We start from the raw sequence: 13,368 nt of genomic DNA, 5'->3' as shown, positions 1-13,368 counted from the left end.
GTGAGCCTAACAAAGCCATCTGGGCTGGGTTCAGCTCTGAGGCTTCTGGTTTTCAGCCTCTGCTTGAGATATTAAAGGTGCTTGAGCTGGGAAGTAACAGTGGAAGGGACCTTGTAGGTAGGTAACCACACAGGTGCCACGTGGTATATCTCTACAGGGGAATCATCTGGAGACAAAAAGCCAGCCAGAGGACTGGCACACCAACTCCTGGTTCATTCAGGGCACACTGGGCACCAGCTACGTGCCATGCTCTGGGACAAGGGCTGTTTCAGAAGAGAGCACTAAAATGGCACCTGCAGGAATAAAACAAACATGCCCCTCTCTCTCCCTCTGTAGCCCTGCTCCCTACAGTGCGTGGACTCCCTGACAGTCTCTGTCATCTTGCCCTGAGCAGATGGCCGGTTTGCTAGTCATCTGTTATTTGGGCCTGACCTCCTCCCAAGCTTGTAGCCCTGGGTCTCTCTGTCTAATTCCTGAGTCTTACTTTCCACTTCATGGCTTATATCTTGCTTTTCTATCTCAGAGACCTGACTTGGTGACTCATCCAGTCCCTCATCTCTTCTGAGACCAGTTCCATGACTTAGATATTTTTCCAGCTTTATTGAGATATTATTGACATACAATATTGTGAAGTTTAAGTTGTACACGTGCTAGTTTCATATACTTATATACAGCAAATGGTTACCACCACAGCATTAACTAACATCTCCATCACCTTACATAATTACCATTTGTTTCTGTGGTGGGTTTCTAAGAGTTACTCCTGTGGGAGAGCACTGACCACCAGGGGGCAGCTCCTGCTTTGAGCCTTCTGGTCATTCCACCATAAGGGTCACTTAGGCTTTTATTATATAGACTAGGGGCCCGGTGCACGAAATTCGTGCACTGGGTGTGTGTGTGGGGAGTGTCCCTCAGCCCAGCCTGCCCCCTCTCACATACTGGGAGCCCTCAGGCGTTGACCCCCATCACCCTCCAATCGCAGGATCGGCCCCTTGCCCAGGCCTGACGCCTCTGGCCTAGGCGTCGGGCCCGGGCAGCAGGGACCTGCAGTGGCAGCAGGGGGCGCCGCGATTGCGCGGGCTCCGCCCCTGCCCCTGCAGGATGCCTCTGGCTGAGGCGTCCGGCCTGGGCAGCGGGGACCCACAGCTGCAGCGGCCCCGCGATCGTGGGCTTCGCTTTAGGCCCAGGCAAGGGACCCCTAGGTCCCGGGGCTGCCAGCTTCAACCGTGCCCAGCTCCCATTGCTGGCTCCACCCCTACTTCCTGCTATCACTGGCCAGAGCGGAAAAGGCACCTGATTCTCCGATCATGGCTGGGGGACAGGGCAAAGGCGGCACCAGGGCCACCTTTGCCCTGCCCCCCAGCTCTTAGCTCTCCCCTGGGTTTCCGATCACTGTCAGTGGCAGGGGGCTTCTTCCTGCTTTCCCTTTTGCCTCCCTGCATTGTGCCTACATATGCAAATTAACCACCATCTTGTTGGCAGTTAACTGCCAATCTTAGTTGGCAATTAATTTGCATATAGCCCTGATTAGCCAATGAAAAGGGTATCGTCGTACGCCAATTACCATTTTTCTCTTTTATTAGTGTTGATTCGTAGTGCTTTGCATAGTAAGTGCTCATGAAATGTTTTAGTGGCTGTTTAATATATCAATTAGTTGGGAAGAAGCCAACCAACACATCTAGGAAAAAGTAATGTAAGTCAGCCTCCAAATGTATATTTTTGTTCATTCAGACATACATTTAGTAGGTCTAACCCACAGACTCTAGCTTAGTTGCTAGAAACATCTAAATAAATGACTATAATGGAGATGTTAAGACTATGCACAGATTAACATTCTGATTTTTCATGCTGACGTAGCAGGGTTAGGAATTAAAACTCTGTTCAGTAAGATTTCAAATGGCATTAGATCTACTTCTTGTCTAGTTGAAAAAATAGATCAAAAACCCTTCAAAGCTTTGAACAGACATATGGTTGGTTTTTTTTTTTTTTTTTAACAGCCAGGTAGACTACAGAATCTTGACTTTAAAATATGCTTTTAGTATTAATACTTTTAATATTTAAAATATAGATTTCACATCTGGGAATAAAGAAAGAACAGATAATGAATTTTCTTGTCAGGGATCAGCGATATCCCATCTGCAAAAATAAGTCAAGAATGCTAGTTGGAGAAGCCTAATTATAGCAGCACAGGGCCAGGAGACTTTCTGATAGGAATATTTACAGCAGCTAGTGAGCCCAAATAATAATAAAGAAACATTTTTCCAAAATGATGATGGCCCAAATTTTTGCATCTCCACAGTAACAGAAAATGCAACATTTACACCTTTATTTACCTTCTGTTCAGCCAAAACTTGCATTGCATTTGTCATGGTAATGCCTACATCATACATGTATGTATTCCTTCAGATGTGTGGCCTGCTGTTCTAAAAACAACAAACACATACCAAGACATGAGCGTGATGTGAAACCTCTACTCATTTTACAATGTTTTGGTGAAAAAATATGTCCTGCTGGACCTTGACATCTTTTCTCAAGGACTATTTTCCAGTTTCAGTGGCAGAAAACCCAGGTGTCTCTCTGCTTCTTTCTCTGCCTCCAAAGTCACAGTGAGAATGACATGGACATGTTATCACAAGTGGATATGGAAAGTTCAGGGTAGGAGTGTCAGAGATAGGACAACTTGGAGGGGATTATGGCTTTGACAGGAAAGGGAAGGCTGCTCTGTGGGTACAATGCCTGACCCTGTGGAATAGGTGAGTGGAGGAGACAGTCATCTATGTCCCCAGAGTGATTTGAGAAGCCTTGAAAGGCCTCTTTCCTCCAAGAGATTTCTGCCTGAATTTTCACTGAGGCCTGATTTCAAATAGTGAATTTCAGTCACAGAAGCAATGTTGCCTCTTACCGGGTAATCCTCTAAGACAGTGGTTCTCAACCTTCCTAATGCTGCGACCCTTTAATACAGTTCCTCATGTTGAGGTGACCCCCAATTTCATTGTTACAAATTGAACATAATTAAAGCATAGTGATTAATCACAAAAACAATATGTAATTATATATGTGTTTTCTGATGGTCTTAGGCGACCCCTGTGAAAGGGTCGTTTGACCCCCAAAGGGGTCGCGACCCACAGGTTGAGAACCGCTGCCCTAAGAGTATAAAGTCTTAATCCCAAATAGCCAGTATTGCCTCGGCTCATATAAATGGATACAATGGCTTGCCCAAGCCTGAAGAGAATTGGATTTAGGACTGATACTCAGATGGGAAGAGAAGAAAGGTACTGGGGACAGGGTGCTGCTGGGGTGACTTCAGAGTTTGGAAACACTGGACACTGGGTGACGAAGGGATGGGGCTGTAGGCACTGAAATGGAAAAGTGGCCAGAGGAAGGAAGAGATAATTAAAAAAAATATTGATTGTGTAGGTTACATGTCCAATACAAGTCTCTTGGAATGAATTTACAATTTTATCTGTGGTTGCCCAGATTTTTAGCTTTCGAATTTACTCTACAATTGGCCTGACACAGAAGTTTGGGGTTTGGAAATAAGCACAACCTCATAGACACAGACAGCGGTCTGATGATTATCAGAGGGGAAGGGGAGTAGGGGAAGTAGGATATACAGGGGGGATAGATGGTGATGGAAGGAGACTTGACTTGGGGTAGTGAACACACTAATAGACAGATGATGTGCTATAGAATTGTACACCTGAAACCTCTATAATTCTATTAGCCAGTGTCACCCACCCATAAATTCAATAAAACAACAACAACAAACATGTTGGGGTTTGGCTGAGAAGCAAAGGTTCCATGCTGTGTTGTACAGCCTCCTTTCCCATCCACTTCTGCGCACTTCACAATTACATCTTGCCCACCCTTGCCTCTTTGGGATGACCAGAATATCCACAAAAGAGGACATACTCCCAGTGCTTACCAATATTTCCTGTTGGAGGGTAATGCAAGGCTCCTCAATATTTCAGTCCAGAAGTGTAGCACTTTTCCTCATGGTCCCTTGGCCAGAACTAGCAACATGGCCTGCCCCCAACCACGGGAGGACAAATGTGGCTGAGCCCATGAATATTCAGTGAGCAGTAAATATGTCTGCCATACTTGTGATGTCTGGTAACCAACGTTCTTAGACTTGTGATTCCAAGACTAGGGGTGTTAGGGCAAAGCGAGCAGTCGAGAGATCGAAAGGCACACATAAAAGTAGATAAAGGACGTATGGGCCATTTTTGCTAGGAAAGACCCTTTTGACAACTGTCCTCGGACAGGTCAGAGCAGCTGGGGACCTGCCACGGGGCTGAAGCGTCTGGCCAATCATACAACATGTTGTGTATTATTCTGTCAGTACAAAATAGCTCCTGGCGTTCAAAGGGTCATGGCCTGAGCTTCCCAACCATTCCAGGTCCTAATATGCCCCAAATTATTGCTTTTGTATCAGAGTGGTCCTACTTGGGTTCCTGACACCACAAACGCCCGTCAGTAAACAATATGTTCGTGTGTAAAAAATATTGGAAGCTATCATTCCAGAAAAACTGCCCATCTGTTGTAGAGACCCAGGTGTTCTGGAAAATTACTGAACTATAACCAAATTATAGAAACCAACCTCCCGAATTTCAACAGTTGCTGACCTGGGATGGTGTGATGATTAGTCCAAAGAAATGTAATGACACCATTAGAGTGGTGAGTGTATCAGTTCTGAGAAACAGCATGAAGCATCAGGCAGGGAGGTAGGAAACATCAAACAAGCCCGTGGTGATTAAGTGTGCCCTCGATGGTGACGGAAAGGAGGCCAAACTGGCCTACGGACCTTGATGAGGGGAGAGGTGCTGTGATTTGCTGAGCCTCCCTTCCTGTGGGAAGCTGCCTCCTTGTACTGAAGCACCAGCTTTTAGTCTGATACGGCTTTCTCAGGCTGCCTTGCAGGATTTAGTTTAGCTAAATTAAACATTTAGCGAAATTAAATGGTGCCCTCGGGTCTCCGTGGTCGTGTGCATGTCATCACTGCTTCCAAAATAAGATCGTGAGTCAAAAGAAGGCCCTGTGTCTGTATGTCTCTTAGGTCACAACACTTTCTATGGAGGAAGATATTCATTGTATCTGACCCCACATCTTGGAAATTTAAACCTGGAGCTGCTCTTATGTCTAATTCAATCACTTATTAGGAGAGATTTAAGTTATGGTCACCTTGGAGTTGGGGAAAAAAAAGCAGAAAAGATAACCATAGTTTCATGTTCATGAGAGAAGCACCATGTAACCAATATTCTCTCTCATCACGATCCTCTGGTTTTTGGGTTGACTCATTACTCAATATTAATGTTACCAAGGGCTCCCTTCTTCGGTCCTCATGACAGCTCGGATGTGCAGGCAGGCCCGGCAGGGACAGCACCGTTTTGCAGCAGCGCAGGTTCTCTTCCCTTTCCTAAAGGACGCAGTCTCTCCCCAGGGGCATGTGCACTGGAGAAAGGAAACTATCGGACATTTCAAAGATTCCTGGACGCCGGCTCAGAACTGACGCTGGTTCCAGGAGACCCAAAATGCCACTGTGGCCCGCCAGTCAGCATAGGGCACTGGGGTTTTAGCTCAGGTCCAGCTCACAGTGGGCCTCACATCCTGTGGTTATATCCCCAGTTATGGGGTGCATACTTGGAATAGAATAGGAATACTCAGCAATGGGCAGGGTCCCCACACTTCGGAAACCTCCCTCTAAGCCCACTCCCCTCCCTCAGCTGCCCCTCCCAGCTCCCCCCTCCCTCCTTAGGGAGCATCATGCGTCCCTTCTCTCTGCTCTCTGAGCATTGTGGGTGTCCCCTCTCAAGACATACATCTGCTTTTCCCACTTGAGGGAACCAGTGAATAATTAACCGAGGCTCAGGCACATGCTGACATCTATCCAGGAACACCCAGCTGAAAATGACAGAGCCTGGCCTTGGACCCAGATCTCAATCCCAAGGTCAGGGTTCCTAGTAACAACATCAGGGGGCCTCACCCCTAACTGCTGACCTTGCTCTGACCCTCTTGTTCACACGGTCTAATGTGGTTTCTCTGTCCGTGCTTTGCTGGCAGAGTGGTGGTGACTGCCGGGACTGGCCGCGTAATTTGCAGGGCCCAGTGAAAGAAGGAGAATGCAGGAGGACTTGCTCTAAAGCGATGAGGCATGCCAAGGCTGAGCATGAAACCAAGGACAGGCCCTTCTAAGCGTGGGGCCCTGTGCACAGGCCACACACCCACCAAGCTGGCCCGGTAACCGCAAGCGGCACATTCTCCCCCGCGAGAGGCAGATGTCATTGCTGACTCCATGAGCCATGGCCCCTGTCATTTGAAAGTGGCTATTCCTGGGTGGGGCTGGATCAGGCACCCCCTGCTGGAAGGGCGTGGTGTCACACTTCACAGGTTTGAATTTCGGACAGTAGACCCTGCTGAACATGGGCGAGCCTACACACAGGACCTTGCCCTCCCTCCCCTGCCTGGACCCCTCCTCACAGGGTCGGTGGGCAGAGGGAAGGTGATGGAGTTGGGTGAGCCATGTGGCCTTTCATCTTCCAGTCCTGGGTCTGGACTACTCACTCCATTCTGTTTTCATTTTGAACCCCAAATAATCTGCATCGAAACCTCAGTGAGCTCTGTTGACTTTTCATAGATTTCACAGAGAAAACCCAGGGTACAGACATTTCTCATGTCAAAACAACTTAAAATCCCTCACCAGGCACTGCCTTTCTCCCCATCCGCTACGTAGCCTTGCTCCCTTATCTCCCCACTCTCTGCTCCTTCCCTTCACAAACCCCAACCACCTTGGCCTCTTCCACATGCCACCTCCTCTTTATTTGGAGAACTCCTGGCCTCTGTTTTATACCACACAGGTCAGCCTGCCCTGGCCTCTAACTTCAAATGAGACAGAAATGAAGGGCCCTTCAGCCAATGGGACCCTCTCCACGTATCAGGCGATTTAGGGACCATCTTTGCTATTTGAGTGCCACTTGGGGTCCCCTTCTTCACCTCAAGTGATTCATCGATGTTATTGCGTGCACTTGCAGTGAGTGAGTACCATTTGCTTTATCCCTGTTACATTACCATGGCTGGGGGCTGCGGCAGCGTGGGCCGGGCATGTCCTTCAATGAGTTGGAGTCTTTTCCCCGAGTGGCTGGTGGGTGGGGAATGTCTCCTGCAGGTCCGCGGGCGGTGATGGCACCGAGGCGCAGTCTGAGTGGCTGGTACATCTGTTCAGTGAGCACTTCCTTCCCTGCTGTGAGTCTGCTTTCATTTTGTAGACTTTAAATTTTGGTCCAGGCAAGTATCACCACCAGAAAGAAATGCTAACCCGTGTACGTGTAGAATTCCGTGTATTTTGGTATTGTCAGGAGAGAATGCTTTCTATTTGGCAGGCTTTTTTTCTTGAATAAGAGAAATGCTTTTTTTCAGCAGAACGAGATGCTAACTTGAAAAGAACACAGGCAAGAAATATTAGCCGTTTGGGGAAAGAGACAGAGCCCGTCTGCTCTTCCCCCGCAGGAAACACAACAGCAGGATTAGTGTTACTAGGTGTAGGCCAGTGAAGTCAGCTGGCTCGCATGGAATCCTGTTCCTGGAGAGAGCAGTATCCATGTGCTAACCCGGTATGCTGGGGTTTAGTGGGAGAAGAACTGAAAAACACAAAACCTTAGAATCTTTCCCAATCAGGGGCGTAGTGCAACGTGGGCGAAGTTTTCATTCTCACTTCTGGAAGGGTGCCAGAATTACCCTTTCCTGGAAAGTTCGGCATGTGATACTCTCAGAGTCTCTCTCCCTCCTTATTTGAATGCCAGCCCCAGCCCGTTCTCTCCTCTCAGTTCAACCAAGCCAGTAGCCACCCCAGGCTACTTGGGTACGGGGACTGGTCTGGTTTACAGCAGTGTCTCAGGATTTAGCTTATTGCCTAGCACATAGTAGCTGCTCAGTAAATACTTGTGGAATCAATGAAGAAATAGAAGGAAAATCGAATAGCCCTTTCAAAGCAATCTCCATGTAAAGCACAGGGGCTTCCATTCTGGAGCGATTTAGAAGACCAAGGACAGGAAGACCGAGGAACTTTATTCATAAGCTGGGTGCTGTGATGTTGAGTGTGGCTGGGGCTGAAGCTCATGCTTATCTGTACTGGGGTGTCCTAGTGCTACTTGCACATAGCATGTCTTTGTCAAAGGTCCGGTCTGGGAGAGGGGCAGGAGTCGGAATGCACTGGTGGCTGTCAGCCCATAGGGGGCGCTTTCAGCACTAGGATTTAAAGATTGGTGATGTTCCTCACGAAATAGGATTCCATGAGTTAAAGGGGACCTTAGAAATCATCGAATTCAACTTCCCCTTTATCCCTTGCCATCTTTCTCTCTCTGCCTTCCTTTTTCAAAGACAGAAATGAAGCCCAGAGCAGCGAAGAGACTTGTTCGAGCCACACAGTTAGTGGCAGCAGATTCAAGAACGTGCCCCTGACCTACTACCAACTCAAGACTTCATTCCATTTCTCCTCTGTAACCTCATTCCCAGCAGTGGGTCTACACTTTTGGAGTCACTTTTTGATAAGCTAATGGAAGCTCTACCACTGTCTCATAAAATAGGTATTTTCTGGGTCACACAAAATTCTGCATATTCTAGGATCCTTGTAACTCACTATTTTTCCCCTCCCAGTTTTGTTTCTTTTCACCATTGGCATTGGGCACATGTTAGACATGTTTCTAGAGTAAAAACTTAATTCTCAGTATTTTAGATTGGGCATACTTTAAGGGTTATAGAACCAAAGGCAATGTCCCAATTTTATGGGGAATTGGAAAAGAAGCTATAACTACAAAATATGATGAAAAAAAATTACCAAAGGACTAGTTGAGTATCAGGGGAAACTTGTTTTTTCTAGTAGAAAAACTGTTAGGATGTGGGGTCCTTGTCCGAGGCAGGGGACCACCGCTCCATTGCAAGCATGCCTGGAAGCAGTCGGAGTCCACGGACCTAGGGGAACACTGTCCGTTTGGCAGGGGGCAAGTACAAGGTGACTTAACGAATCTTTTCCATTCCTAATTTCTATGATTCTGTTAAATGAAAACATGAGTCAGAGACCTCTTAAAAGGCAGGGAGGGCATTTCACAGCTGGCCTCATCGCAAAGATCAGAATTAAAAAAGAAAAAAGAATTAAACGTAATATCCATATCTGGGATTTTAAAGCTTCAAACTCTCTTAAAAACTTCCGTAGGAGGGGCAGGCTGCAAGCAATTGTTTTTCACAAGGTTGCTTTCCATCCCGGGGCTCGTCACAGGGTATAAGAAAACAACCAAACCAGTTCGGTCCAACATGTCCTTTCTCACCGAGGGCCACCTGACCTGCTGTTCCCCCACACTGGGCTGGGACCCCTCGTGTCCAGGAGACGTTGTTGACCTGGTCACATTTGGCCTCACACTACCAGGCTGAGTGGGGGCCCATTTAAGTTCTCTTCTCTGTCCCTTTGACACGTCCTCATCACACTTGAAGCCTTTCCTTGCTTTCTGGTATGACAAGATGCCCTGGGCTCCTTTTCCACTTCCCCTATTCCAGACTTGTGATAATCTGCTTTTCTAAGCCCTGAGCTTGCGGTGCAGAACAGTACTTAGAAGCCAAGATCTGGCACTAGCTGCCCTCATGCCCCAAAGCCCTCTCGGGGGGCAGAGTGTATATACATCTACACATAACTGATAGGTGGACATAGATGTGTGGGTGTGTTTGTATATATGTACACATGCACAGACACACATTACATACGTACATACAAGCTGCCCTATGCAGCCTCACCCTGCTTGGTTTTGACTCCTTTAGGCCAGGTTACCTGTCTACAGGGATGTTCTCATCCTACTTGATCTGCTTTATTTTTCATTTCATTAATTATCTCTCTGTTTCTAGCCTTTGAAATGTTCAATGACTATATTTTTTGTTTCTAAGATTTCAAATAACTTTTAAAATTATAAATACCAGATCTTTTTTTTTCATTTTTGTGTGTTTTATAGTACAAATTTTTGATCAGTTTCAATGGCATCTTTCTCTCATTTATCTCTCTGACCATCCTAAGTACACTTATTTTTTTGTGAAATTCTCTTATATAGTTTATTTCACCTGGAGTAAATTTATATTCTGGTTTGTTGACTAACTTTTCTTGGCATTGATTTCTTGTGTTTTAGTATTTCAGTTTGAAGATTTATTTTAAGTAGGAGCTTTACTGTTGTTTTGTTTTTTTTCTCTTTCTCAATGTACAGTGTTTTTTTGTTTTGTTTTTGGTTTCATATTTGCCTTTATCTTTGGCCTACCAGACCTTAAAATTGAGCTTCGATGATCAACTTAGTTTCTTGCCTTAAAACTTTGTCTCTTTGCTCCCGTCTCCCTCAGCTCACAGCTTCTTGCGAAGATATACCCTCCATCTCAGGTCAGTACCCGTTAATTTCCTAGCTCCTTCTATAATCAAGAAAACCCCAGTCCCAATGGCTTCATGCAGAGAACCAGGCTCCATACCTAGTTGCAAAGGGAGCACCTCTAGTTCTTATTACCCTGCCTTCTGGCAGGTCCTGGCTACACTGCTTCTGACTCTAGAACCCAGCAGACCCAAGCTTCAACCCTGACTTTAGATATTTTGGGCCTAGATATTGTCTTATGGTTTCATCCCTTTCATTTTTTAAAAAATATATTTTTATTGATTTCAGAGAGGAAGGGAGAAGGAGAGAGAGAGAGAGAGAGAGAGAGAGAGAGAGAGAGAGAGAGAGAGAGAGAGAGAGAGAAAGAAAGAAACATTAATGGTGAGAGAGAATCATTGATTGGCTGCCTCCTGCATGTCCCACTGGGGATCAAGCCCGCAACCCCGGGCATGTGCCCTGACCAGGAATCAAACTGTGACCTCCTGGTTCATAGGTCAACGCTCAGCCACTGAGCCACGCCGGCTGGGCTCTCATCCCTTCCAGTTTTCATTTATTATTTGGAAGAGTGGGAAGTCAAGTCATGAGGTTTTGGAGTTATCTTGACTAAGAACTTTATTCTTATTTTTTAATGTAGTTTAATTCTGTGAACCATGGGCCCCATTTGGTGTAATGGGACTTCTCAATAACTTCCAGCCACGTGGAATCTCTTAATTATTCATGCCCTTGACGTCTGGAGGACAGGAATGTGCAGTCCTTCACTTACTATTTTTAGTATACGAGGGTCTAGGATCAAAGCCTTACTGTTGGATGATCAACCACATTTGGAGTTCTGAAGATGGTGAAAATCAGTTCTTCTCTTCCAGATTATTCCAGTTCATACCAAGTGCCCTCCGATGGGCCTAGGAAGTCTCCCTTTTCTGCTTGTACCCTCCCTTCTTCTCCCTTATGATCTTCTGTATTTCCCAAGGTTTCTTCTTTTTTCCTCCTAAACTTCTGTTCCTCTCAACAGACTGGGTGCTAGTGGAGGTGGTAGTGCCACGCGTGCTTTAGGTCCTGTGTAGAGAGGAGAGGGCATGAAGAGAAGTAGCTGTTTTCCAAGTATTCTGAGAGCATGACTCTGTAATATTATTTGTTAAGTGTCTTGGCCTCTTTTCCCTGCATTTCAAAGACTCTCCTCTATCACCCTTGGCCACGCTCCCCAAAAGGAGATGGTTTTGCTCCAAGTTCCAGAAAGGGTGTGTGAAGGCAAAGAGAATCTCATCCTGTCATACTTTCACAGAATTAAGTTGAACCCCATGAAGTGTCACACAACAAATACCTTTTTGAAAAATGTTATTGTTCATTCTATGTTCTTAGACTCACCAACTAAATCTAAGGTGTATCCTGAAACTTCGAACTCACCCTACAAAATAGGATCAAACAGGCACATTCTTGACCACAGTTGAGGAATAAACTATAGATTCAATGAGGTAGAATCCAATTAAAAGCCCATCTTGAACTTTTAGAGGGATTATGACAGCAGCGGAATCACCTGATCACCTCAAGATTGAAGGCTTCTAGTTCAATGGGAGTCAATGTCATTTCTCCAATCATCTCAGAGCCTAATAATGTGGTGAAATGAGGTTGTTTTACTTTATTTAAAAAATATTTTATCTCAGTTTTTGCAGCAGTCTCACATAACATCTGCTTGGTATCTCCAAAGCCTGGAAACTCTTCTTTTGTTTCTCGCCCAGCTTCGGCGGGTCAGTTCCCTCAGCTTGTACAGTCTCCGGAATCAGGTAGTCTCATGAGAGAACCCTTTCCCAATACTCAGATTGTATTCACGTTGGTCCTGATGAGAATAACCACTTTTTAAACAAGTGGGGCAATGATGACAGAAGCAAAGGGCCATCTGTTTACCCTCACTTCCCAGTCTCCGGAGGATAGAAGTTTTGTTAGAGTCTGATGCTGCAAAGCATTTGGAAAGGTATCTCATCAGGGATGAAGTTCTGGGGGAGATGAAGCAGATAAACGTCCTTTCTGACCTATGTCACTAGTAATTGATCATCTGCTAGAACACACTTAGGAGGAAAGGCACCTGAGAGCAGGAGAGACCTTTCTCTGACCAAGAATTCGTAAATCCAAAGGCTTCCGCGACCTCTGAGACCCTGCCCTAGTTTGGGTGGCTCCTAAAAATAGGCCATATTGTAGTGACACATAGATGTTTTATAGTCCCATTTATCTGGGTATGACAATATTAATTGAACTGTCAAATTGCTGGAGTCTGAGCTGCTGGGTTGAAATACTTGGAATTACATAGAAAGAAATTCCCAGAGGGTCAAGACAGCTGGACTCAAGGTGGAATGCAAAACGCACAGGAGTAGTGCTGCCTGTCGGCCTTTATCTGGTCAGAGTTCCAGGGAGCTGCTGGGCTCATTCGTGCTTGAATGATTGTATTAAGAAGCCTGGATCTTGCCGAGGTGTCTCAGGCAAACATGCTGTGTGCACAGCTGGTTCTGTTACCTTAAAATACCAGTTAGCTTTGAATTAAGGCTTTGATGAAAGATGTCAGTGTTGATCTTGGGAAACTCTCTACACATTAATTCAAGAAGTGTGTTAGCCAGAGAGTGTGGGGCATAGGTTCGGGGATGTACTAAGAGGGGAGAGGGAAACAGCTTTATTTTCCATGTTATCTGCCTCTGGATAGGAAAAGGTGTCAGAACCTGCCGCCTTCTGAAGTTTGGGGCAGGAGTTGAGACACAGATTGCCATTGATTTCAAAAAATACTTAGTTTCTTCACTCATGTATCCAGCATTCAGCCTTTTCTCCAGGGCCACATGGCGGGGCAACTCTCTAAGAAACAAGAGGGGAATGACTTTTGTTTGTGTAAATAGCAACACGGAATTCTAACTGCCCAGGGTCCTCTGAAGAATACATTCCTTGAGTTAGTCCAGTGTTTGCAACTGTCATGAAAAGTTTTATACCTGAAAACCTCGCCCAG

The sequence above is a fragment of the Myotis daubentonii genome, chromosome 17 (genome assembly GCF_963259705.1).
Source record: "Myotis daubentonii chromosome 17, mMyoDau2.1, whole genome shotgun sequence".
Taxonomy (NCBI): domain Eukaryota; kingdom Metazoa; phylum Chordata; class Mammalia; order Chiroptera; family Vespertilionidae; genus Myotis; species Myotis daubentonii.
The sequence above is the reverse complement of the archived record's forward strand: the minus strand, read 5'-3'. Positions refer to the sequence as shown.